Consider the following 25,657-nt stretch of genomic DNA (forward strand, 5'->3'; position numbering starts at 1 on the left):
AATCTTTCATTTAGCTCAAAAAAAAAAAATTCCCTTTATTACTGTATTTGTGTTAATTATACAGATTTTATTTAGACCAATTTTAACTTGCATAACTCAGAATTAAGGAAAGATTCTATACTTATGAAGCTTGACCATCATTTGACCATGACAATAGCCATAGATTTAAATAGCCATGTTTTCTTTATTTCTGTCTGAATCACAGAAGGAGAATAATGATAACTTTCCTACTTGTATTACAGAAATGTTGACCATGTTCAGCAAGTTCTTTTTACAGCATCTTTAAATATAGGGCTTTGATACAAGGCAGGAAGAGATTCTGTGCAATTCAATCGGGTTATATGAAACACATTGCATTTTACAGAAACAGTTCCAGATCACGTATTAAATAAAACATAGAGTAAATTCCTTCCAGAACTATTATTTTTTTCCTGAGAGAAGGAGAAATTTATTTAATGTTCTTACTGTTCATACCTTAAAAATCTGACTTCAGAGGAAAGAAAGCTAAACATAGTGTTTTGATGATAACTTTGAAAACAAAATTTTTGGGGGTCAGATCTACTCTGAGCTTTTTAATTTTCCCCAACACAAAACCTACATATAGATGGAAATAACAGCATTGCATTCCACTTCAGTCAGCAGTCTAAACAGTAGGATTTGCACTTTTATGCCAGCAGTGGATGCCTTTGAGTTTCATTAACTTCCCATGAGCTTCTATGCAGAATTAATGGATTAGAAATTCATCTTCAAAAGCCTAAACTGTTCTGTCTAGGCTGTTTTCTTTCCTTGTACCATATTGCCTGAGTTATGATAACCACAAATTCCTGATCCAGAGTTTCCTCCATGTAATCAGCTGTCAGGCTACTTGATTTAGAAATACTGGACTCAGGATTTCTTTCCTGCTGTTGTTTTTACCACCTCCTTGGCCTGCTATAGCTCATATCTGTAAATCTCATGGTCTCATTATAAGCCCCATCTTTTCCTGTTCATCTTTAGAGAGGCTGGATGAAATGCATTAATGTGATTGCTCTGTTCTGATGGGCATACATTTAGAGAGGCAGGTTAATCCAGTATGTGGCAAAGGTATGGATAATCTCATTTATGTCAGGGGTATGAGGGATTAGAATCCTTTGGATTGTATTATTTTAATTAAAAAGAAATAATCAGCTATACATCATGTTAGATGAAGCCTAACAATTCTGTTAGCAAGTGCCAACTAGCCAAGATATTATTTTGCAAAGGACAAAATGTAGTGGCTTCAATAATGTTTTCTACATGCGTAGTGGGATAATCTAAATATTGGCTAATTTTTTAGGCGTATTTATTTCTCAAATAATAAGAAGAATAATTTAAAATTCAAATAAATAACTTTTTATGATAATTAGAGTTATCATAAAAAGTTTTGAAGTTCACAGTTTTCATTCTTCAAGAGCAATGTGTAATGAAAGATATGCCTTTGTATTATTTGAATATTGAAAGCCAAAATTTGAACTTCATTAAAATTACAGTTTCCCATTGCAGCTCTAATGGGCTGCTAACAGTTTTCATTGCATTTATTTGAATTAAAATAATTTTAAACAATAATAAACTTTATGATGAATCTAATGTATTATCAGAAATATGGAGTAGGTGATTCTACGCTTACCTGAAAAAACATTGAAATCAAATGGATTTCAATAGAATAGAATAGAATAGAAGTATTTCAGTTGAAAGGAACCTACAATTGTCATCTTGTCCAGCTACTGAACACTTCAGAGGTAACCAGAATTTAGAGCATATTATTAAGGGCATTGTCCAAATACCTCTCAAACAATGACAGGTTTGGGGCATCTAACACCTTTTTAGGCAGCCTGTTGCAGAGTTTGACCATCCTCTTGGTAAAAGAATGCTTTTAATATCCAGTCTGAACATCCCCTGATGCAGCTTTGAGCCATTCCTAGATTTCTTATCACTGGATTCCACGGAGAAGAAATTAACACCTGCAATTCCACTTCCTCCATTCAGTGTCCTTTTCTCCAAACTAGACAAAGCCAGAGTTCACAGATGCTCTGCACTGGACCTGTCTTCCTGCCCTTTCACCAGCTTTCTTGTCCTGCTCTGGACATATTCAAGTACATTAAATGCATCCAGAGGAGTGCTATTTGTGTGGTATACTGTTTAAGTTATAGTTTAAGTGGTTTAATGAATATGTTTAAAATCACTGCTTAAATAATTTTCTTGCCAGTAGTGCCTAAGCATATTTAGCAGATCAGATAAACCAGGAAAAAAAAAGTATATGGCATGCTGCTTCATTTTTGGAACAAAAACCTTGTTCCAAACTACATTGTTGTTGGTCCTTAGCTGAAAAAGGTCTATCAGAGCAGAATATTATCTATATGATTCCTAAAACAGGATTTAGTGCAACACTTTCTTCCTCATTTACTAAAGAAGCTAAAACTTTTTTTCTCCCTAAATTCAATTCTAATGCAAAGTAGTATGTAGGCTTTTAACTTGTAAAATCCATGTACATTGCTTTTCATGAAACTTGCTTTCCTCTGTATAGACAATATAATTTCAAAAAACTGAGATGAGAAAGCTATGGATTTCTCTCGGCCTTTCATTTCCTATTTGAATTTTCTATTGTATGTTATCTTTTAAAAAAATGAACAAGATCTAGCCATTGATCTATTCTTTTGAAAACAAGGCTATTAATTTATGTACTTGAATTGGAGCAAAAAATTATTATCATTCTACCTTTTTACTCAGACATTGAGATAAGAATTGAAATAACTGTAGACAGTTGTCTTTTAATTTCTCTGTCCTTGTGAGATTTTTTATTTTAAAGTCCCAATTATTAGGGACCCTTTATTTTGAGCCTCATAAGAAGAACATTATATACTGCCTCAGCTAGCTCAAATGCTGCAATTAGCAATACAAATGGTTTCCCAAATTCTGTTGATGTCAGTGCTGTGCTTGTCCTCATTTATAATTGGTTTCATGGTTCAGATCAGAAATACTTTTCTTTTGATGTTTTCACAAGTGGGAAAAATTATGTACCTTTTTTGTGCTTATCTCAACAGAAGGTAAACAATTTTAATAGCCTGTTGGATTGCTAATTAGAGCTAATTGTGCCTTGATTGACCTATCTTGACAGAAGCACCTTACAATACTTGCTTTCTTCACAAAGTGAGGATTTGTTTGCATGAGAAACTTGTGTATGCTCAACCTTAGAGGTAGACTTGTTTGGCTGTGATCATCTGAATTTGTTAATTTATATTTCATGACTTCTTATCAGCTTGTGGCAAAACTCCACCTCATCATTTGCGCATTGCAACATGTGATTTCTTACTCTGTCATTGTCTACAAAAGTGGAAACTAGCACAGACAAAATCTTTATTGAATAAAAGTCTGAACCCCATGGATAAACTTTTCTCTGCACAAACACAAAAAAAAAAAAAAAAAAGACAAGAGAGAACAGAACTATGAATTCCCAAAATCTTAATGGTAATATAGATGTTCCATACAAATAACTAAGATGCAATCATTGACTTTGGATTTCTATAACTGCCTTTTTGAAAAAAAGAGTGCTGCCCACTGCTAATATATGAAGGAATTATATATTTACAGAGCTTTTGACTCCTTCTGGTTGATAAAAGGTATTCAGAATTTAGAAAATTATGTGTCTTCTACTTGCAAGAAATAATCAATTAGAGTTAGCCTCTGTGTGAGGTCAGTATTTTCCTGAGCCTCCCAGAAAATGCTTAAAGGCCTAGGAAGTGTTCATCTTTATGTAGAAAATGAATTTCAAAAACAAATGCTTTGTAGTAGCTGTTTTGATACAAATTATAAAAATATTATTTTTTCTCAATATGGCCTCCTACAGAAATGTCTAAAACCAGAGTGAATTCTGTAAGGAATTGTTATGAGCGAGTGTTTGAGATGGCTTTAAAAGCCCATTACTCATTCGTAGCAGGCTTCTGACGGTGAGCTGTGGTATTCTTGTCTATTCGGTACAATTTTACAAGAATTCATTCTTGTGTGATGAATGAGTCAAATGTAGAACATGTTTCCAGTTTTTAGGCAATTATCAGTTTGAAAAACAGCCAAAAGAGAGCTTATTCAAAGTGTTTATGCCTCACTGTGCTGCACAGTTCTGTTCTTTGGCCTGATGACTGGAAAAGAGAACTTGTATATTTCGTTATTAGTAAATTTTGTAAGTTGGCCCTTCTGAAATTTCATGCATAGGAAGCATTTTTTCCTGTTCTAGGAGGACAGAAAAGCCTATGCAAATTTTTGCCATAGTGCTTCTGCTATAGCACTGTCACCAGAAAAATTATCTAAAAATGATATGAGCCATTATCTGTTCTAGCAAATGACTACTCTGTAACATAGAAACTACAAATAATCTTGTTTTGATGCTTTGATGAGAGAGCAAAAATAAAAATACAGAACACAGCTGGACTATTCCAAAGCCTTAAGAAATTTCAATAATTGCTACATTATGCTATTAGTCTTAGAGACATCACTAGCTATGCTATATCCCCATGCCAAAATTTAAAAAGTGAGCTTGTATTTCCAAATTCTTTAAAAGTGATCACAATGTCAATAGTAAACTGAAAAAACTTCTTATCACTGCATTACCCTGAAATGAGTGACTAATTAAAAAGACTGAATTGTCTTAAGAATGACCACTTGTGGGCTGCTATTATGCAATACCATATCCTGAATCTTGAAACAGTATAATTTGGAAATCTATTTCTGTATTCAATCTTCATGTCAGCTGTTCTTCTGGCACTTCAGTGGACATCAGCAATTTATGATTAAGAGAGAAGGAAATATGTAGAAGTAAATAAGAACATCATATTCAAAGAACAAAGCAGTAATAGAATATTCCCACTTATCTTGGATGTATATCTAGATAGATTAGATAGATAGATAGATAGATAGATAGATAGATAGATAGATAGATAGATAGATAGATAGATAGATAGTTAGTTTCAGGTTCTATACACTTCAAAACATTTCAAAAGGGTGTTTAGAATGAACCATTGTGAGAATAAAGCATGTAGTAAGTTTCTATTTTTGAACTGTTTACAGAGTAGAGTACAGAAAAAAAGTGATAATGGAAGCATTTACATGTTCACTGTTGATTTGCATGTGTGTATGTGTGACCAGATATATAGATATACAAGAATTTGTATAGTGAAATGAATGCATAGTGCAGAATATAATATGATAATAAAATTAATATAATATAATATAATATAATATAATATAATATAATATAATATAATATAATATAATCATTTATTTCCTGCTATAAAAAGAATAACATTAAAACTTTTATAGAAAGGATTCTTAAGGCTTTTTAAGTAAACCTGAAAGTTAACTTCACCAAGCTTTTTTTAAAAGAATGTTCTGTCCTGTGGGTTCTGTGTGAAGATGCAGAAGCAATCTCAATTGATTTTTCTATTTCTTTTATTCCTGTTGCCTTGACATCCTTTATTAGCTGTTTTTGGTATTATACATGCCCCCATGTTAGATGAAGGGACATTCTGCAATGATTATTTTCTCTAAGTTAACAAAAAAAGAGGAAAAAAGGAAAAAAGACCATTTGCTTTTATTTCACATAGAAAGGAAAAGTGGCAAAGGAGTCACAGCTCTGTTCTTACGTCACTAGAACTTTTAAGGACAGCTCTTTGAAGAAGGGAGGGAGGAAGGAAGGAAGGGAAGGAGGGAAGGGGGAAGAAGGGAGAGAACATGAGGAGGGAGGAAGGGAAGGAGCATGATGAGGATAATGAGGAATGCTATAACTAATCACAAAAGAATTTTCTGTTACAAATTAATAAATAGGATTAAATCAAATTGAAAAATGAAAATAATTTTGGTTTATTTAAAGAACATAAAAAGTAATTACCTAGACTGCCAATTGTATTTTGTACATAATTCCTTCCCAAACTATGCTACAAAAATTGACTACTTTTTAAAAGGACAATAAATATTCCAATACATTATGAGAATAAACACTCATAAGCTGAAACCTGAAAGATGATCAAGTAGGCTCCAAGAGTATCAATCAGAATAACTAGTTAAATGCTAAAGGATTTTTTTGGTGTGACATAGCCTGAAACTTATTAAAATAGGTAAGGACTATTTAGTTATATCTATGCCATAACTTTCTAGTTTCATGAGGACATCTGGTTTTAAATTGACTGTAGGAAATCAGTTCAGATGCCTTAATATTGGCATATAATGAAATTTAGGATAACCTGGGGTATCTTGGTTGCCACCTGCCCATTCAAAAATATTCAGTTAGGTCTTGTGCATTATATGTATGTCCTAGGGCATAGCAAATAAAATTGAGCCCTGTGTTTAGGTAATTAAACCCTAGATTTTGAAAAGCCCACACTTCCTTAGACACTTGAAGTGGGATTCAATCACTCAGCTCATTAATCTTAGCTAGATTTCTTCTTCCACATTCTAGTCAGCAGGCAGAAGCACTTCCAAACAATCACTGCAATAGGTGAATCCCTAAGAGAGGTGCAACGCCAGATGCCAGAATGTCTCCATTGATTATACAGGTATCCCAAATAGCTGGCTCAGAATACCAGTAGGACACAACTTTCTCCTAATTTTAGATATCTACATGCACATGCAGCATTTTGATTCTCATTTAGTCACTGGATTTCCAGTCATTAGGGCTTCACTCAGTTGCTCAAGTTTATATATTGACTGTGTGAAGAGGTCTCTTGGACATGCTCTGGCAATTATTTCAGTCCTTTTCAAAAGCTTTGATTAGTTAGGATATTTCACATGGGGCAAGACTCCTACCTGTGAACAATGAATTGAGTCTACTTGAGTTTTTGGATTCTACGAAGCTACTCAGTTACTGTAAGTCTGTAATTTACTTGCCTAAACTTACTCCCCCTTAGAAGTTCTACAATATCTGAGACAGCCACATAGGACACATAAGACACAAAACAGATAGAAGAATTCCATCCTCCTGACATGACAGTGGAAGACCACACAGGATACGGTAGGACATCTCAATTTGCAGTAGATATTTATCTTTAGGCAAAGGAATCCCATCCTATATGACTGAATTTTAGCTGACTAAAGTTAGCTGAGACACTAAAGCTTTCTCCAATCAGAAATATTATCCTGAGCATGAAATGCATGATGTTATGAAGTAACACGGCATTTGCTACAGTTTGAGAGGATTAGTTAATAGAGATGTTTATGCTGAATTAGTGGATTAAGGACATTTTCTTTCTTCACACTAAATGCAAACTTAATTCAGTCTAATGATGGTCAGAGGCAGCTTCCTGATAGCCTCTTTTCTTTCAGTGAAAGATGATCATGGTGTTCATTACTTAAATGTCCTCACATACAGCTGCCTGTACTGCATTGCAATAAAAATCACTAGAAGCTACAATGTTTTAAATAACAACCTATAGCAGGAAAAGAAATTCTGGGAGATTACTGAAAAAAATATTTCACTTGTATGAATCACCAGCTCAGTGTAGAAGTATATTTGTAAGATCATTCATCACTGCAATGTACCTGGCAAACTCACTACTTCATAAGAAATATATGAGAAAAAGGACTGTCAAAATTTAAATCTTAAAAATATATTACCAAAAGAGTAAATCAATAAGATCTCTGTTAGTTAGGATAATACAGTGTGCTTCTTGCACTGTTAGATTTTATGCAAATTAATTTCCTGTATCCTAATATTAGCCTTACTATTTTGGGCATGACTTTTGGGTAAATGTGCTAAAGTATTATGGGAAAGATTGATAGCTGTCGTGTTCTATATGGTGTATATGATAAATAATTATACCAAAAAGCAGACTGCAAAATTTATTGAAAAGAATGCATTCCAGATTTAAAAGGTAACCTTGTTTTTTGAAATTTACAAAGAAATTTAACAAATTATTTGTGGTTAAATTTGACTTCATGAAAAGAACAACCATATTGATATCTAAAAGATCTAGAAACAAAACAACACACTTTCAAGACAATATTAGTATAGAAAGCAATATAAAAGCTGGTCTTCAATTGGAGGCCTCCAAAGGCAGATATGGAAAAATGCCCACCCCACATAGGGAAAATACAGTTTTATAAGTTTAGCAAATTAGCATAATTTACAAGAATTTCCAATTAGAAGCAGAAGTAATAAGCTATTACTCCCTTGCTTCATCCTCTTCTGGAACTCCCCTTTCTTGCTACTTGCTATAATGGCTGTACTTTCTTTATGAGAAAGTGTCTTGAGAAGCTGTTTTAACCTTAGTTCCCAGAAGCAGCAAGATAGGATAGGAGCCTTTTGGTATGTGTTTTGTCTTTCTGTCTATCAGGGTAGGAAAAATCCTGGGGTTAGCTAGGAACTATATAATTGCACAACAATAGTCTACAGATCTACAAATATATGCAGCAAAAATCATTTTGGCATCAATATTTGTAGTAGAGTAGAGAAAAGCAGCCAGTTTGTACATATTATTTGATTCAATAAAGAGTAAAACCAACCCCCGAAATAATTTTCTGGAAGATGGTTTGATAACCTTATATGTCAAACCATTTCTTTAATATAATCAAAATTCCTTTTTAAGATAAGCCAAAAAGTTTTGATCATTGATTCCTCCAATAAGGAAATTGGGTTTCCTGTGTAGATTGACATTCTTTGTGAAAATAACTAACTGGCCACACTACAAAAATGACAAGTGTCATTAGGGATTTGTGAGTTGTTTGATTTAATGCTGAACTATGATGTTAGACAGCTATTCTGCCTGTACTTCAGAAATGTTGGTTTTAAGGCATACCAATTAAAATGATTCTGTCAAGTCTATTCCCAAACTCCTCAGTCCCCCTTTCTTGGCTTAAAATCTTCAGATTTTTGCTGGCTTCCAAGCAGGTGACAGATTCATGATCTTGTTTTTACCCCCATATGCTAGTGTACCTTTATCTCACCTACCTTGTTAGAAGCACGGGCAGGTGAGGGGATGTATTCTTTTCTAGTGTCTCATAGTGCTTATTGCACTCTACCTGAGAGCTATCTTGCACATCTAGACCTGGACATCCTTTCCTGCTCTTGGTGGAAAATGCATAGTTGCATATCTACAAAAGATGTGGGAGAGATGGCAAAAGTTATTAAATCTGAGTGATTGCAGAATTAGGATACTGCAAAAGGTAACCCAGTTCTTAGTGTTTCCTTAGATTACTTTTTGGGGGGATTTTATCCTAGCATTTCCTGCAGTCCAATTATCTTTAACTGCTAAGTTTTTGTCTTTCAAATTCTTCAAGATATACATCTCAGGACACTCCTGCAGCTAATTTTATTTTTTAATCTCTGAGCCTCTGTGGCCTTCCAAATGTTCTTAAGCAATTCTAAACGAATTACCTTTTTATCAGAGTGCTAACCAATGTCATCCCTTTAAGGCAGATTGTCTTATCGCTATTAAAATTAATAAAATAATAAAAGACATGCATCTACAGTTACACATTTAATAGAGTCCTATCAATTCCTCTAATATAATATATTTAACAAGACTGCATTTATTAAAATGGAAAAAAAATATATACACACTTTTTTTTGTCTTCCAGATTATTTTGCAATGTTACAGCAAATATTCTTCGTTCATTCAGCTGGCATCAGCAGGAAATCCAAGCATATTAATGAATAATTAATGGAAATGAAGCAGTTGGAACAGGTATACCATTAAAATCAATAATTGAAATTATTTATAGACCTCTAGATAGGAATGTATGGGTAATTTTAATAACACTGTCCCATTTGATATGCTAAATATGTAGAATATGTGGCACTGCTTGTCTGAAAAAGGTGTTAAATTATGGAAAGAGCAACAAAGTGTTGACTATATGTCTCAGACACTTTCAAAGCTTCAGAGTTCTAATCAGAACACATGAACTTACATTGAGACTTATGGATACATCTACACAGTCAAACAAGCTTGAGCATTCATTCCCTTATCATTGGCACTGATTGAACATTAATTTTCTTCCTGATTTCTTTACTAACCACCCCTTCCCAAAATAACTCTTTTAAGAATAAAGCATAATACATTAATGGGGAGTCCATGGTTGCCCTTGAAAGGGGAGGAAAATTGACCCCCCCTTCATTCTTTTCTGTCCTCCAATACCTAGGCTTTGCTCCAGTAGGTCTTCAAAGTGTTCTTCCTCAAGGTAAGGCCACACCCCATGGCACAGAGCAGTATTCATGCTGAATTTTGAACTAAAGAAGTGATGTCTCTGTTGGACCTCCACACAAAGGTCTCAAATTCTTTTGAATACTTTGAGCTGAAAGTCACACTCAAACACAATGGCAATGTGTTCTTTGAGTATGTTACCACTGAGCACCAGGATTAGGCTCAGAATCAAGCATTAAGGGTTTGGGAAAAAGCCAACAAGCTGGTCCTAGAGTAGAGAGGGAGATCTCCCCATGCCAGATGGTGTCACCTTGCCCTGGAGCCATTTAGCTCCATAGATACAGCACTGCTATTGCTAATTACAAGCCAAAGTCTTTGCACCAAATGGGCCAAGGCTCATCAGGCTGCATCGGAGCTCCCCTTGGCCTGCCTGGAGCATTGTTTTTAGCTTGTTTAAGTGTAATGACAATTTTCTGATGACCAAGTACTTATTAACTCATTAATGTCACTTTGCTCAACTTTGTAAAATTTTGTGGCATAACCCCAATGTTTTAGTAATAGTAATGTACTGATGATTTATGTGGATGGAAATATTCACTGTTGACTTAAAAATGTAGTTTGGATGCATAAAGGTCTGGTGTGACAGAAAGGGCTTTGAGAATGGAGCCCTGGGATGCAGGGTAAGTAATGTTATGGGACAATGACAAAAAGGGCACAGGGTTATACTGGAGACCCAAAGACTATAAACCATATATGAACCAAACAAACATGCACTATATGAAGAACTACATAGCAAATTCAGGACCAGTAACAACAGAATAGCTGACCTTCCCAACTTGCCTCAAATATCCTGACTATAGAGATAGATATATAATATTCTTATACAGTGGGAATTTTCCAGCATAACCTTTTTCATTTACTGTGAATAATTTTATTTGCTTTATGCTCTGTAACAGGTGTCGTAATGAGTAGTACCCTCCTGTTGCAGACATCCTTTTGTGAAAATCCTTTTCTTGGGATTTTTTCTTCCTGAGAAGCTGAGAGGCCTCAGGAACAAAATGTAAACAATGGTTATCTGCTGCTGTGGAATGCAACAGGTCCATCTGTGATTGGTCTCATCTGCTGGTTTGTAATTAATGGCCAATCACAGCAGAGCTGACTCAGAGAGTCTGAGGCAGCTGCATTTGTTATCATTCTTTTCTATTCCATTCTTAGCTTAGCTAGCCTTCTGAGATGAAACTTTTCCTTCTATTCTTTTTAGTATAGTTTTAATGTAATGTATATCATAAAATAATAAATCAAGCCTTCTGAACATGGAGTCAACATTCTCGTCTCTTCCCTCACCTGAAAACCCCTGTGAACACTGTCACACCCTCCACAACTTCCCTGCCTGTAAAATCAAGCAGTAAATGTCAAAGATAACTATAGCCCTTTTTTGTAGCAGACAAAATACATTTGTGTGAACTGTTTTCAAATACTAAAGTATTCAGACCTATTCGGTCCATGCAATTCAAATAACTCAGCACAAGGGATGAAGGAGGCATTTGTTATCTATGCTATCCCTTTTTTAGGATACAGCCTGCTGAAATAAAATCACAATCAGAAAAATCACAGCACAGAAGAACACTGGTTTCAGAAACTCATTATGGCATCTTTCTATAATGGTATCATGAAGAATGGATGGATTTATGTTTGAGAGAACTAACCAAAGAATTTTTTATTTACAGATGAATGTTTGGCAATAAACTATTAAAGAAACCTGGGATCAACAGGTGGGTAACTATTGTAGAGTGAGAAACCTTTTGGAAGCCAATTTATTATCCCCTATAAAATCTGTAAACAGATCATGAGCAGATCATGAGCTGCCAGTAGATGTACTCCTACAGAAAATCTTAGTATCATTTCTGGATAATAGCAGAGTCCATCAGAAAAAAAATTAAAAAAGAAGAAAATAATAACTGTCTATTTTTCAAATACCAGATCTGATGAAGGTTGTGTAACTAAAGTGCTAGCAGCTGAGCCTTTCCTTTTCATCTGCTAAGTGCTTTCCAGGACCATTTCAAATCAGCAAAGGCTCCAGCATGACCTGATATGGCCAGATGTAAGCTTGAAGTCTAGTGCTTCACACTAATAAAAATTATAATTATTTGCCAAATAAAGATTAGGTGGCAGAAACATTATTGGAAATTACCAAGAAACAGAGAAATTAAAATACACACAAAATGAATCCCATAGGTTTTACTCCACAGGCATATTGGACACAGCAAATTTCTAAGCTGGCAGGTGGGCAGGTGTGGCTTAGATTATATGGCTCATGTTGTGTAATATTCTAACTCTGACGAGAAGTGCTGAGGTTTGAATCTAAATCAGACATTTTGTTACTGACTTCTAATTGCTAAAAATATTTATGGCTTTTTTTTTTTAGGGCAGACCATACTTTCAAATAAAATAAAACAGATATTAACATCACACCTTGTTCAAATGTGCTGAAATTTTCAGATTGTTTCTGAAATATTTCAGCTTTTTTCCTAGTCTTGCCTAAAAAAAAAATCTTTATTTGATTTACTTAGTTTCATATTACAATGAGAGAAAATATGCATATTTCCCTTTTCATTATCAAACTAGTCTTAAGGTGGGATAATTTCTGCAAATTTTTGCTGTCTCAGTTTGACCTCTGTTGTCAGAGAGAGAAAACTCTGTAAAAGTGTGACTTGTCCCACTTTTCATAGCTATCAAGAGCTGAATTTGACATAGCTCTCTATTTCAGTTTCCTGATTGTGAAATGTAAATAAGAACACTTACTAACTTTAAAGAATGTGTTAAATATAAATCAGTGGTTTATTGCTTGATCAGATATTGTACCTGATAGCCCTGGGAATAGTCCTTGTGATTCCTTTCTTACTGATTAACCAGTTTAAAAATCTATGACAAGACTTAGCCTTTTATCTTATAGCTATTCCTTGATTGTAATGAACTTTTATGTATCCCATTGCCAGAAAAAGAGACATAAATTACATCAATTAGTGTGATATAAATCTATTGTTCATTAATTTTTTAGTAATCTTGTATGGGTTAAAAAGGCATCAATTTCACATATATGAATTTGTACCTATGCACTGAGTCAGATTGTATTCCACCTCACTTTAATTACCCTCTACATGAATTTGGTTCTAGCATCGAGATGAGACATCTGAATCTGTAACTTTCCAGATGTTCTTTTTTTCAGGAATTAAAGTAAAAAGCAGAATACCAACCCAAGAACCTGCACAATGGGTAAATTCACACTGTTTTTCTGTAACAATGGTAACAACATGAACAAACATAGGAAAAAAACAGCCCCAGATATGTTGTTTGTTTCAGTCATAAAATCATACGATGCATAGAGTCATAGCATGTTCTACACTGGAAGGGACCTTTAAAGATAATCTAGCTCCAACCTCCACTGCCATGGGCAAGAGTTCTTACCATGAGACCAGGTTGCTCCAAGTCCCCTTCAAACTGGCCTTAAATACTTCCAGGGACAGGGCACCCACTTCCTCTCTGGGCAACTCATTCCAGTATCCAATTACCCTCACAGCAAAGAATTTTCTCCTAACATCTAATCTAAATCTACCCTCTTTCAGCCTAAAGCCATTACATCTTGTCCTGTTGCTAGATGTCCTTGTAAAAAGTCCCTCCCCAGCTTTCTCATAGGCCACTTTTAAGTACTGATTTGTATTTAGTGAAGCCATGTTAGCTGTTGCAAATCATCTCCTCATTTTCCATGTGTTTTAGCAGAGTTTCCTGGAGAATCTGCTCCATGATCTTGCTGGTCACAGAGTTGAGACTGACTGGAGTGTTCCTCAGGCCTTCCTTTTTCCTCTTCTAAGAGCAAGGGTTATTGTTGTAGTGCGTTTTTATACTTTGTAATACTTTGAAGTAGTTTTGTTTTGTATTCCCATATTTTTCCCAAATGGTTTATCCCAGACTGTACCCCCCTCCCTTTACCTGTTATCCCTCTCCCTGTGATATCCCCCCCCTCCCAAACCCCCACCCTGGCTCTCTGTCAATCACTCAGCATCCCATCCCTCCATCCAGAAGTTTCGGTCCAGGTCGTCGAGTGATTGTCCAGAGGCCAGGGGTCAGCCCCCCAAGCCTTGCCCCATACGCTGTCCTATATGTCTATCCCCCAGTACCCATCCCTTAGAGTCACTCATTGGTTGGTAAAATGTTATCTACTTTTGGTTTCCACCTCCCTTTAAATGTGACCTTGGCCCATCTCCCGGGGCTCTTGGCAGGAGGCCCCCTGAGGTGCAGGAGCTCCCTTGGGATCCTAATAAAACCTTGGATTAACCCCTGCTAAGAGTCGGCCCTTTCTCTTCTACCGATGTCTCTGGTGTCTCTTGTGCTGCACAGGCGCCCAGCCCAGGTGCCCTCAGCACCCTCGGGGCACACACAGAGAGTGTCTCCCTGCTGTCAGCCCAGGTGCCCTCAGTACCCTCGGGGCACACACAGACAGTGTCTCCCTGCCAGCCCAGGTGCCCTCAGCACCCTCGGGGCACACACAGAGAGTGTCTCCCCCCAGCCCAGGTGCCCTCAGTACCCTCGGGGCACACACAGACAGTGTCTCCCTGCTGTCAGCCCAGGTGCCCTCAGCACCCTCGGGGCACACACAGAGAGTGTCTCCCTGTCAGCCCAGGTGCCCTCAGCACCCTCGGGGCACACACAGAGAGTGTCTCCCTGCTGTCAGCCCAGGTGCCCTCAGCACCCTCGGGGCACACACAGACAGTGTCTCCCTGCCAGCCCAGGTGCCCTCAGTACCCTCGGGGCACACACAGACAGTGTCTCCCTGCCAGCCCAGGTGCCCTCAGCACCCTCGGGGCACACACAGACAGTGTCTCCCCGTTGTCGGCCGTGTCGGGGCTGCCCCCCCCCCCGGTGTCTGCCAACTTGGGACTGGCCCAGGGTTCCTGAGAGGCTCCCAGAGGGACCGAGACAGGTTATGTTTCCTCTTTTCTGCCACAACTTCTCACACATGGTGGCTAGTATTAGCCTCTTTGCAGGTTCCTGGTTTGTCTGCTGTTTCTCGGTAGTCCATCAGTTAGAATGACTGACCAGGTTAGTCCTTGATTATTGTTTGTTAATGCTAATTTGCCAGGGTTTATGTCTCTCCATGTTTTGTCTCCCTCCCTTTCCTTATCCTTCCAACTGAAAAAAATAAACACCTTCACAACCTACATAACCTTCTCAGTTTGTGTGATTGATCAGGTTTGCTGTCTTCACCATCTACATTACTGCATATTGGTTCAGGTTTCTCTCTGTATGTTCTTGTTTTGTGGCTCCTTTGACTAGGTACTATTAGAGAAGCAGGCCCTCTCCTTACACTTACTCCTTTAATAAGCACTTTCATGCAGGTTGCAGATACCTTCATATTGACCTGGTATAATTGGTGAGTGCCCACTAAAAGAGTGTTTCACATTCTCCATTTCCCCCATCACCAAGTTTTTGATTCTGTCATCTTTTGGCAACAGTATACTCTTAGTTCAGGGGTGAAGAACTATTTCGTTGTTCAGGTACACTTCTATTCCACTACAGCAGTGGGATAAGGAAGAGATTTCTAGTGAGATTTCTATCCCAAACCTAACCAAAGCTGTCATCTGAGTTTTACATGACAGAAAAAATAAATCATCATTTTGCTTGTACATTGTGTGTAAGACTATAGTGTTTTAACACTAAGAGAAGTCTTTGCTTGCTCTTCTGAATTACATTTATAGGAAAAATGTTTTAGAGAAAAAAAAGAAAGCAAAATAAATTCCATTACTTCTTTTGAGGTGCTGGACTTATAAACTTTAAAATATATTTGTTATTCCATTTCTGTCTTTGAATCCTAGTATTTTGGTTTCAGAAAAAAAAATAAGCTACACTTACAAACTAGTCAGTGATACTAGGAAGTACAACTTTGCTTGTCTAAGAAATTATATGTTAATTTAACCTTTATTCAATGGTTTTCAGATGTACTGACTAAATGAAATTAGCTGTCAAATTATTTTCTGATATTTAATATGTCCTCTGTTACTTATGATTTTTTTCTGGTCCAGAGCTCCTGCCTATGAGTTATACCTATATAAACACAGAATTATTATAGAGTAAAAATATTACACAAATTTCCTGAAAATGGCTCCAGCTAAGGTGTGGGCCAACCAACTCTGTCATATTTAAAAGGTCACACATTCAATAGAGAAAACTCAAATAATAACAGGGTTTGTTCACCACTCAAGTCCATAAAAGACATAGCCCTTTAGCAAGTAATTTCAATGCTAAGACAAAATGTTCTTAGGGCAGGTCTCTTACTGTAGGTCTCTTGCATAAAAGCTCTTGATTCTTGCTTCTCTAAAAAATTATTTAGAATACTTAAACCCATATATGTTGAGAAATCCTGTGGCAAGTTTTAAGGTGACTTTAAGGTATGAATTCAATTACAAAAATATATTCTGTCTATTCTGTTTGTTTGTGTTTCAACTACAGAAGCCTAATAGTGTCACCATCCAGAGGTGAACACAGTAAATAATTCCTTACAGTTCTGTATCATCAATTTTTAGCTTAGCTTCAGTCCAGAATTTTAGATTTCTGGGCTAGGAGAGCACTGCAACCTTAGTTGTCTATTGAAAAGAATGGTTTTACCTCCTAAAATTATTTATGAAGGAAAAAATTACTTCAGAGATTCAGCCTATGTTTAATATTTGGGATTTGGAATCCATCAAGCATGTTTCCTGGAGAAATGCCATTCAGGATTTAATTTGCTTTAAAGACTAAAGGCATAGGGCCAAACTATTTACTGAGGGCCAATTCATGCACATCCAGGGCTCCTAAATATCCATTCAATTGCATTACTCTCCCACTTCCTGGAATAGTTTAATCTTTTTTTGTAAGTGCAATGATGAAAGAGGTGCTGTGGCAAAAAGAAGCACAAATGAGGGCCAGGATGAACAAGGTTTTGATACAGGGATAGGAAGAAAACCACATTTAAACAACATAATCCAGGCAGTTGCCAAGAAGAACTGGAACAGATTCAGTCAATGTCATAAAAACCAGAATTCGGAATGCATTTATAATTTAAATTTATATACTAATTCCATTTAGTATGCAATTTAGACCACTAGTGTGTCCTAAAGAGCACTGAGCATCTTCAGTGTCCCTTTAAGAATAAACAGAAGTGTCCCAAATATATGAGTATTTGAGGACAGCAAACTGCCCTAATACAATATAAATAAAAAGAATGGAAACAACCCAACTGACATTCCCTTCAGAGTGTTATTTTCTCATATCATATTTGCAGGCTAGGGAGGGAATCCTAAATCTTGACAAACAATAGCCGTTGAGATAGATGGAAGATTCCCTTCCCTACAGGCAGGGAAGCAAACAATGCATATGTAAAACATAAAGAAAATAATTATCCTGTCTCTCCACGGTTTGAAGTTCCTGCCCCAGAAATAGAACCTGCTGTTAAACAATGGGAATTTCTAACTACACAAGCTCTAACAGCTTGTTTTCTTTCATAAGGCTCAGCTTGTTTTCTTTACATCCTAGATAGCAGAGAAACACTAAATCTGGGATACTTTCCTATTATCTGTTTACATGAGAACTTAGCTATATGTAAAATACATTGACACTCATTGACTACAATGTCCATGATCACAAATTTATGAATATTTAGTACTCATTAGTAAATTCTCCATCCCTCTGGAGATCGGTTCCAAATGCTGCTTTCAAACTGTCCCTTCCAGATAAATTAATCCCTTCCCAAGATGTTTCTAGCTTCCAGGTTTTTATAATTTTATTATGTCTCCTTTTGTTTGGAAAAGGGAATTAGTTAATTTTTCAAGCTTCCCTAATTAAGAACATAAAATATGAAATATTATTGTCTTAGAAAATGGCCCTTGTGGTCATTTCTACAATGATTGTTGGGTGTCTAATTTGTATTTAGGAGACTTAGCTCCTTCTGAAATCAGTAGCTGTTTAAGAAAAACTGTCTTCCACATTTCAAACTAATAGAGTCAAGAAAGCATTTAACTGCTTAACTCATAAACTGTAATTGACTTTTCAGGTTTGCTCTCAGGAAACAGTTTATTTTCTCCAAAAAAGGACATGGTTGCTGTGTGATCAACTACTGGGGAAACCAATTTCACTATATAAGTTGAATTTCATAGGGTTTAGAGAGGAAATTGTGATTTTTTTAACTAACCATCATGTGCCTATAACAGATGAATAATGGAGGTAAATTCTTTTTATTATTTCCTTATGGTCATGAATCTCTTCAGTTAAGAATGACCTTCATTTGCTACTTTTGAAGAGATGACAGATGGAATCAGTAGAATAAGTCATATTCAGATATACATTTAAGTGGATAGACAGAAAATTGGATGCAATAAAAGATAGGAGAAAGCAAAATGATGGGGATAAATTGTAAGATATTACAAGGTTCTGAAAGCTAGGAATCAGGAAAAGCTGGGATTAAAAGAAATGTGACATACATAAGAAGATAGGGAAGAGGAAAATATAAAAGACTGGGTTCAAAGTTTTTATTCATACTAATTTTCAGGTTAGTTAATTTGTGTTAGCAAATTTGGAGGTTTTCATCTGTTAAAACCCACAAAAGTATCCTCTCATTTGACGTTGTCCTTCTAAGTATCTGCATACTTTATTCTTGCTTACTAAAAATATTAATAAATAATATTCAGTAATATCGGATTACCGAACTTAATTTATTCATAAATGACATGTAAAGAGACTTTTATTTTAATTCTTGGATCATACCAGGTTTTCTTCTTTGTGTAACTATCAAAATTCTTTCTTATTGAAACAAGTGTCCAAAGGTAATGTACTAAATCATAGATTTTTTCTTTGCTAGATTTGTAATTGTATTCACCTTTTAGAAAATTGAAAAAAATTCATCTCTGTGGTGCTCCACCAGATATATTAGCATAATCAGTGGTATGCTTCTTTAATGCTGTGTTCATATTGAAAAAAACACGAACATGAACCTTGTGCTAATTAGACACATGAAAAATCCAGTGAGATGCTAAGTGTTAGACTTAATGGTACCTCAGATTACACATTTTAATCAAAACTGTGAAGTTAATACATAATGCTAATGATACCACAGAAATTAATTCAAACAGATATATTGTAACATACTACTAGGCTTAAGTGCATTTCTCTTTAGAGGTTTCTAATCTACTGCCTAATTATCTAATTAGTAACAAGTATTTCTAATTTTTTAAACTTTTAATGAGAAATCTTGGCAAGCTGAATACTGTTTTCTTTTTTAGCAGAAAACATATAAAACATAATTGCTACTTATGAGCAATAATGTATCTTTATCAATTTATACCATGATATGTCAGGGCAATATTTTAAAGCCTATACTTGGCAGTATAGGCAGAATCCATAACTTTTCTGTGACATCTAAAACTTCAGAGGGTGCTAAAGAAAAGGTGCAGGCAGCCTCAGTATCTTTCTGAACATATTTTGATGCCATGGCAGCACTGAATAAAAATATTCATGCCCCTGTCTATTCCCATGAGCAGCAAGGCTTGAGAAGATAAAATAAAACAACTTTAGCTTATAGATTTTGTGCTTCCTACTCCAGTGCATCACGCACTCTGAATCATATGTGGTAATGAAAAGAGAATCATTACATATGAATCTGGACCCATTTTTAAAATCGTTATCAGTGCACATAGTGTCCCATCCTTTGAATAAATGGAACTGTTAATGTTCTGTTCAGTAAGAAAGAGCCTTGTGACATAGGGAAGAAAACAGGTAAGCAAGCTTTTGAAGAAAATAAATTACTGTTATATATGTGATTCTCCTGTGTATCTTACTACAGAAGAAGTACAGTAGACAATTTGCATCAGTAAACAGAACAGTTTTGGAAAAATGTCTCTTTTGATTTCTTGGTAACTTCAGGATAAAATTCTGCTACACTAAGGAAGCCACTACCGCAAGACACACAAATTTATTATCACCACACACCTAGCCTAAGAATTGTTAACATTTTAGAATAGCTTTTTAGTTTACCAAACTTTGCTACAGACAACTTCTCTTTTAAGACAGAATTCCTGAAAAAGCACAGGCCAGTCTTATCCTTTCTCCTAAACTGCTATTTCTGCCCACTCTTTCAAACTTGGTAACTCTACCCTGTGTACAAAAGGTTCTCTAATTTCCTCCCTTCACTTCAGCTCTTCTAGGAGTGATTTCAGTGTAACTGCCCATGCATCTGCAGAATCATGCTTCTCTTCAGTAACAAAGTATAGGTCTGTCTCTCAATGTCCAGCGAAAATGATCTTCTGGAAAAGTTTCTTCTTTGAAGAGTTTTCTCATCTTACTTAGTTGTCCAAGAAAATGAATAGAATTCTCTATTTCCACAACTAATCTGAAGGAAACACTGGGAAGAAGGCTTAGTTCATAGGAAGGATAGTGAAAGAGTCTAATTTTTGTAAGCAATTTTGGCCAAAACAATTCTTACAAACTTTACAAAGACTTTGCACATACACTTTTTATGTTGCCATTCTTGCATCAAAATCTTCCTATAAACAAAAAGAAACAAACTAGATATAAAAAGCAAATAATTCACTGTTAGTGGAATGAATAGTTTTCAGTCTTATGGTCCCAATCACCTAGTTAAAACAGAAAAGTCTTAATGCATTTCAAGCCTGTAAACAGTAAATACCTTCCCAGTAATTGACCCCTTTCTCTAGTAAAAAAAAAAAGACAAATTTGTCTATTTTGGTAGACCAAAACCTTTTAGATTATGTTCATATTGTCTACCTGCAATTAAAAAGAAAGAACTGAAAAAAAGTTTAAAAGTCCTCAAACTAAATGTTTGGTTCAGATATATTTTATATCTAGAAGCTAAATTCCCCCACTTACAATTGATATGCTATGTATAAAACTATAGATGGCCTTACTATAGAAACTAAAGGAAGTATTTAATATTTTTTCCTGATATTATTTTTTCATGATTGAATGGTGTTTACATCATTCATATGCTGCAAAGTCTTTGGTTTAGCTCCCTGTTTGATTGTGGGATCATTCTGCCTTTCATCCTAATTAATTTCTAAGAAAATCATGTTGTCATTTCTGGGTATGATAAAGAGGTCAGAGCACACTGGGATCTCACTTCTCCTGGATTTCAGAGATTTTTATTGTGGTGTCTTGCACAAATAAATTTGGAAGTAAATCACAAAGGCAATAATCCTAATCAGACAGCACTCTTCCAGAAAGTGCATTGCTCATGCTTCTTGATCAACACAGGGGTGCTGAACTCTGGTGTTTTGCTTTGGTTTTATTTAGATCCCTTTCTAGTGAGTGAATTACAGAGAACAGATAATGACACAAATAAGGTAGATTAGAGGGAAGGCATATTTTTAATGCACTTAATAAATGACTCATAAAAATGCTAAACCACAAATGTCAAATTACTCTGGCTGTACCATCTCAGATACTTTCTGGCAAAATTTTCCACTCAGCCAGTGCTCTATATTTCACAGTATTGTGAGTAGTGCTGGTGAAAACAAATTAAATACACCCCAAGTTTCCTTCTTTTTCCCCACAAAAGACCATTAGAAGATCTGAAGCTAAATCCAAACCACTTTTTTTTTTAAATTGGGAAAATATAGCTCAGATGATTTGCTTGTGGAACTAAGGGTTGTCACTGCTTTAAACATTATTTGCAAAATTTTCATATTTATGGTTTAAAATGGGTGCCTTTGACACTGCTTTTTCAAATATGTATACTTAAATAGAATATTTTGAATATATAAATTAGATATGAAAGTATTGTAAATAAAAATATTATATTTTGAACGCTCAGATTTTTTGGCTTACGTAAACCCGGTCTATGGGATTATGGCAGTTAAAAGCATGAGAGAAATTGTTCAGGGAGACTTGACTTATCTTTTGTCCTTTGGTTCAGGGTCTGAGACACTTAACCACAGTGGCATAGAAGCAAACACATCGATAAGAGTGCATATTATTCTCCCTAAGGATTGTGGAACTTCATTAATAATGCCAGCCAACATTGTTTTCAGGGTCAAGTCATGTTTCAGTTTTCTAATCTTCAAGACAAAACTGCTGTAAAAATATATGAAAACCCTATCTTGCTGGTTCATGAAAACTCAGAAGCTTATCATTTGTCAAAAAGTGATCTTTTTTGCTCAGGGTCTCTGTCTCTCTCTTTTATTAAATACAACTCTTCATCCTCATCCTCAAGTGCTGCAGATCTCTCTGCCTTTTTGACAAAACAGTCTTCTGAAACTTCTAAAATTTTCAGAGTTTAGCTTCCGTGGGCATTTTCTTATGCTTCAGCTATTGGTGGCTTGGTGCTGTATTTTATAATGTAGATCCCAAACCCCCAAGCTCCTTGTAATTTTCTTAAATTTAAGAAAAAAATTAAATTTATTTAATTATACCCTCATTAAGAAAGAAAAGAAAAAAAACAGATAATTCTTCAGTTCAAAAAGTAGTTTTTAATTTATTTTTCTAAACAATGTTGCCAAAAAAACAAATCAGTAAATAAGAGTTCAGTACTATATCAAAAAATAAAAGCATAGAATCATTAGGGCTGGGAAAGGCCTCTAAGATAATTGAGTTCAGTTGTTAACTCAGCATAACAATGTTCCCCATGGATCCATGTGCTGCTTCCCCAAGCCTTTTGAACATTTCCAGGGATGATGATTGCTGAACCACCTACAGTGGGCCTTGGCCATTAATGCAGCCTGCCCAGATCCCTCTGTAGAACCTTCCCACCCTCCAGAAGGTCCTGTTGAGCTTTATGTAATCTTCAAACTCTCTGAGGGTGCACTCAGTCCCCTTATCCAGATCAATAAAGGTATTAAACAGAATTGGCCCACAAACTGTGTCCTGGGAAACACAACTTACGACCATTCACCAGCTGGATGTAACTCCATTCACATCTATTCACAGAAAGAGTAAATTAAATGATAATATTGTTACAATTAAGGAAACCTAACAATGTTTTTGTAAAATGCTTATTAAAATCTAAAGATATTGAAACTAAAAATAATTGATAAAATAAAAAAACCCATCTTTATTTTTTCCCTCATTTGGTATGATGAATTTTGATTTGCATTTTCCATTACTAAAAAAATGCAGGATAGTAAATATTTCTAGTTCAGTAAGCAATCTTACACTTCATTGAATTCTCTGAAATAAGCCTACCTTTAATTTCCATGTATGTTTTTGGATAGAAAGGGTGACTTAGCATTTCTGGATTGGTTTAACAGCTTGCCTGTGTTTGTTTGTATGTCTAATTTTATTTCATTTTGCTGACCTATACATTTGCTTTAATGACTTTATTTGCTGTGTGAAGCTGAGAAATAAAAAGTCTTGGTAAGTCTTAGATTTGGCAGACTTAACTTTGTGATCCCAAGCAAGTCATCAAAATTCTTGTTAAATGGAGCGATAAAATCAAAGTTTACCTAATTAAGGACTGTATTGGGTTTGCACAGCCAGGTTTTGCTAGCAGTGGGACTACAGTGGTGCCTGTGAGAAGATGCCCTAAGCTTCCTTCGCATCTGGTGGAACCAACGCCAGCTCCAGGACAGAGCTGCTGCTGTCCAAGGCCAAGCCCATCAGAGATAATACCTGAAGTAATTGTGTCCAGGGAAGAGAGAAGTGATAATATGTGAAGTGACAACTCTGCAGACACCAAGGTCAGTGCAGAAGGAGGGGCAGGAGGTGCTCCAGGTGCCAGAGCCAAGATTCCCTGCAGCCCGTGGTGCAGCCCATACTGAAGCAGCTGTGCTCCTGTAGCCCATGGAAGTTCACAGAGATGCAGAGATCCACCCTCAGCCTGTTGAAGACACCTGTGCCAGAGCAGGTTGCTGCCCAAAAGAGGGCTGTGAACCTGTGAGAAGCCCATGCTGTAGCAGGCTCCTGGAAGGGACCTGAAGACCTGTAGAGAGAGGAGCCCATGGTAGAGAAGTTTTCCTGGTGAGACTTGTGACCCTTTTGGGGACCCTTTTGAGCAGGCTTTCTTTGAAGGACTTTACCCCTTGGAAAGGGACCCACACAGGAGCAGTTTGTGAAAGCTGTAGCCTGCGGGAAGGATCCCATGCTGGAGCAGGGCAAGAACTCCTCTCCCTGAGCAGTAGTCAAAATAATATGTGATGAACCGACCACCATTTCCCCATCTCCCCATACTACTAGGGGGGGGGAGATAGATGTTGGGAAGGAGGGACAGGTTCAGGGAAGGTTTTTTAAATATTTGTTTCAATTCTTATTATCCTACTCTGTTTTTGACTGATAATAGATTCAATTGATATCTCCAAGTGAAGTCTGTTTAGCCTGTAATAGTAATTGATGAGTTATCTCTCCCTGTCTCAACTCATAAGCCTTTACATCTATTTTTTCTTCCCTGTCCATTTAGGGAAGGGAATGATAGACAGCCTTGGGTGCATACCTGGCATCCAGCCAGGGTCAACCTACCACAGACAGTTTCATAAATTATCTGTATAAGGGTTTGTGAAGTCATTCAACAGTAGGATGATGAATGATGCATAAATAAGACACAAGTCCTTTTATAAATTAAACACCAGTTGAAAAGTAAAAAATAAATAAAAGTTATGTTTAGTAATTCAGGGTGATTTCCAGCAATGTTATGTATGCTATTTCAATAAAAAAAATTGAAATATCCCCTCAGAGCATGAGGGGATATACAACAAGGTATTCATTCTAAAGCTGCTCTGACTAATCTCATAGCTCTATTTTTTTCTTCCTAATACGCTCAGACTCTGAATGGCCAATCTTCCCCCTAGTCATCAAAATCTCTTAATTTCCCAAGTACTTGATTCATAACCTTTCAAGCATGTCCACTCTTTCCTGTTCCAAGTGGTGTCTTAGTTTTGCTACCACACTAAGCTCCCTTTCAACTCCCCAGCCTTCTGGATGCCATCCTCAACTACACAGTACCACTGTGCCCCCCATTTTTATGCCCTGCCTGAAGTTTCTGTGCTCGTGAAACTCATCTTTCTTTGTCCTCCAAATCCTGTATATTGCATAGTCTACTTCCTCACTTTCTACATAATTCAAAAATGTGTCATGGTCCCACAACTTCTGCTGTTGCTTTGTCACTGATCATTGAAACTTGTTTTTCATTCCCATCTTCCTTACTCCCTGCTTCATCAGGAACATAGACTTGGCTGCTGTAGGAAGGATTTACCCTGACAAGGCATTTGCCAAAATCTAGTTGGATGCAAGCAACAGCACAGAAACTGAGATCCAAGAACAAAAAGGGCAAAAGGACAGACTTCGCCCAAGAAACTGTTAGTTGTTCTTTTTCTTTTTTACTGACATGACTTGGAGAAGGGAGAAAATTGTAATTTTTCCAGTTGGACAAATCTGAAGGTGATGGTACAGACTTGCAGAAGGATTTGAAAATGTTATCTGAGTAGTATCTGCTGATGGAATTCAGTGTTGATAAGTGCAAGGTAATATGCCTGAGGGAAAATATG

The 25,657-nt window shown here is 36.2% G+C and overlaps 1 long non-coding RNA gene across 2 annotated transcripts in view; it reads left to right on the forward strand.

The window, feature by feature from the left end:
* LOC129117458 (uncharacterized) overlaps nt 1-24,784 on the forward strand; it is a 45,142-nt gene extending 20,358 nt beyond the window's left edge. For both annotated transcript variants that reach the window (XR_013180893.1, XR_013180892.1), the window contains exons 3-5: nt 9,580-9,686; nt 11,870-11,914; nt 23,654-24,784. This is a non-coding gene — a long non-coding RNA (uncharacterized LOC129117458). The remainder of the gene's footprint in view (nt 1-9,579; nt 9,687-11,869; nt 11,915-23,653) is intronic.
* Nucleotides 24,785-25,657: the final 873 nt, after the last annotated feature.

This window comes from Agelaius phoeniceus, chromosome 2 (assembly GCF_051311805.1).
Source record: "Agelaius phoeniceus isolate bAgePho1 chromosome 2, bAgePho1.hap1, whole genome shotgun sequence".
Taxonomy (NCBI): Eukaryota; Metazoa; Chordata; class Aves; order Passeriformes; family Icteridae; genus Agelaius; species Agelaius phoeniceus.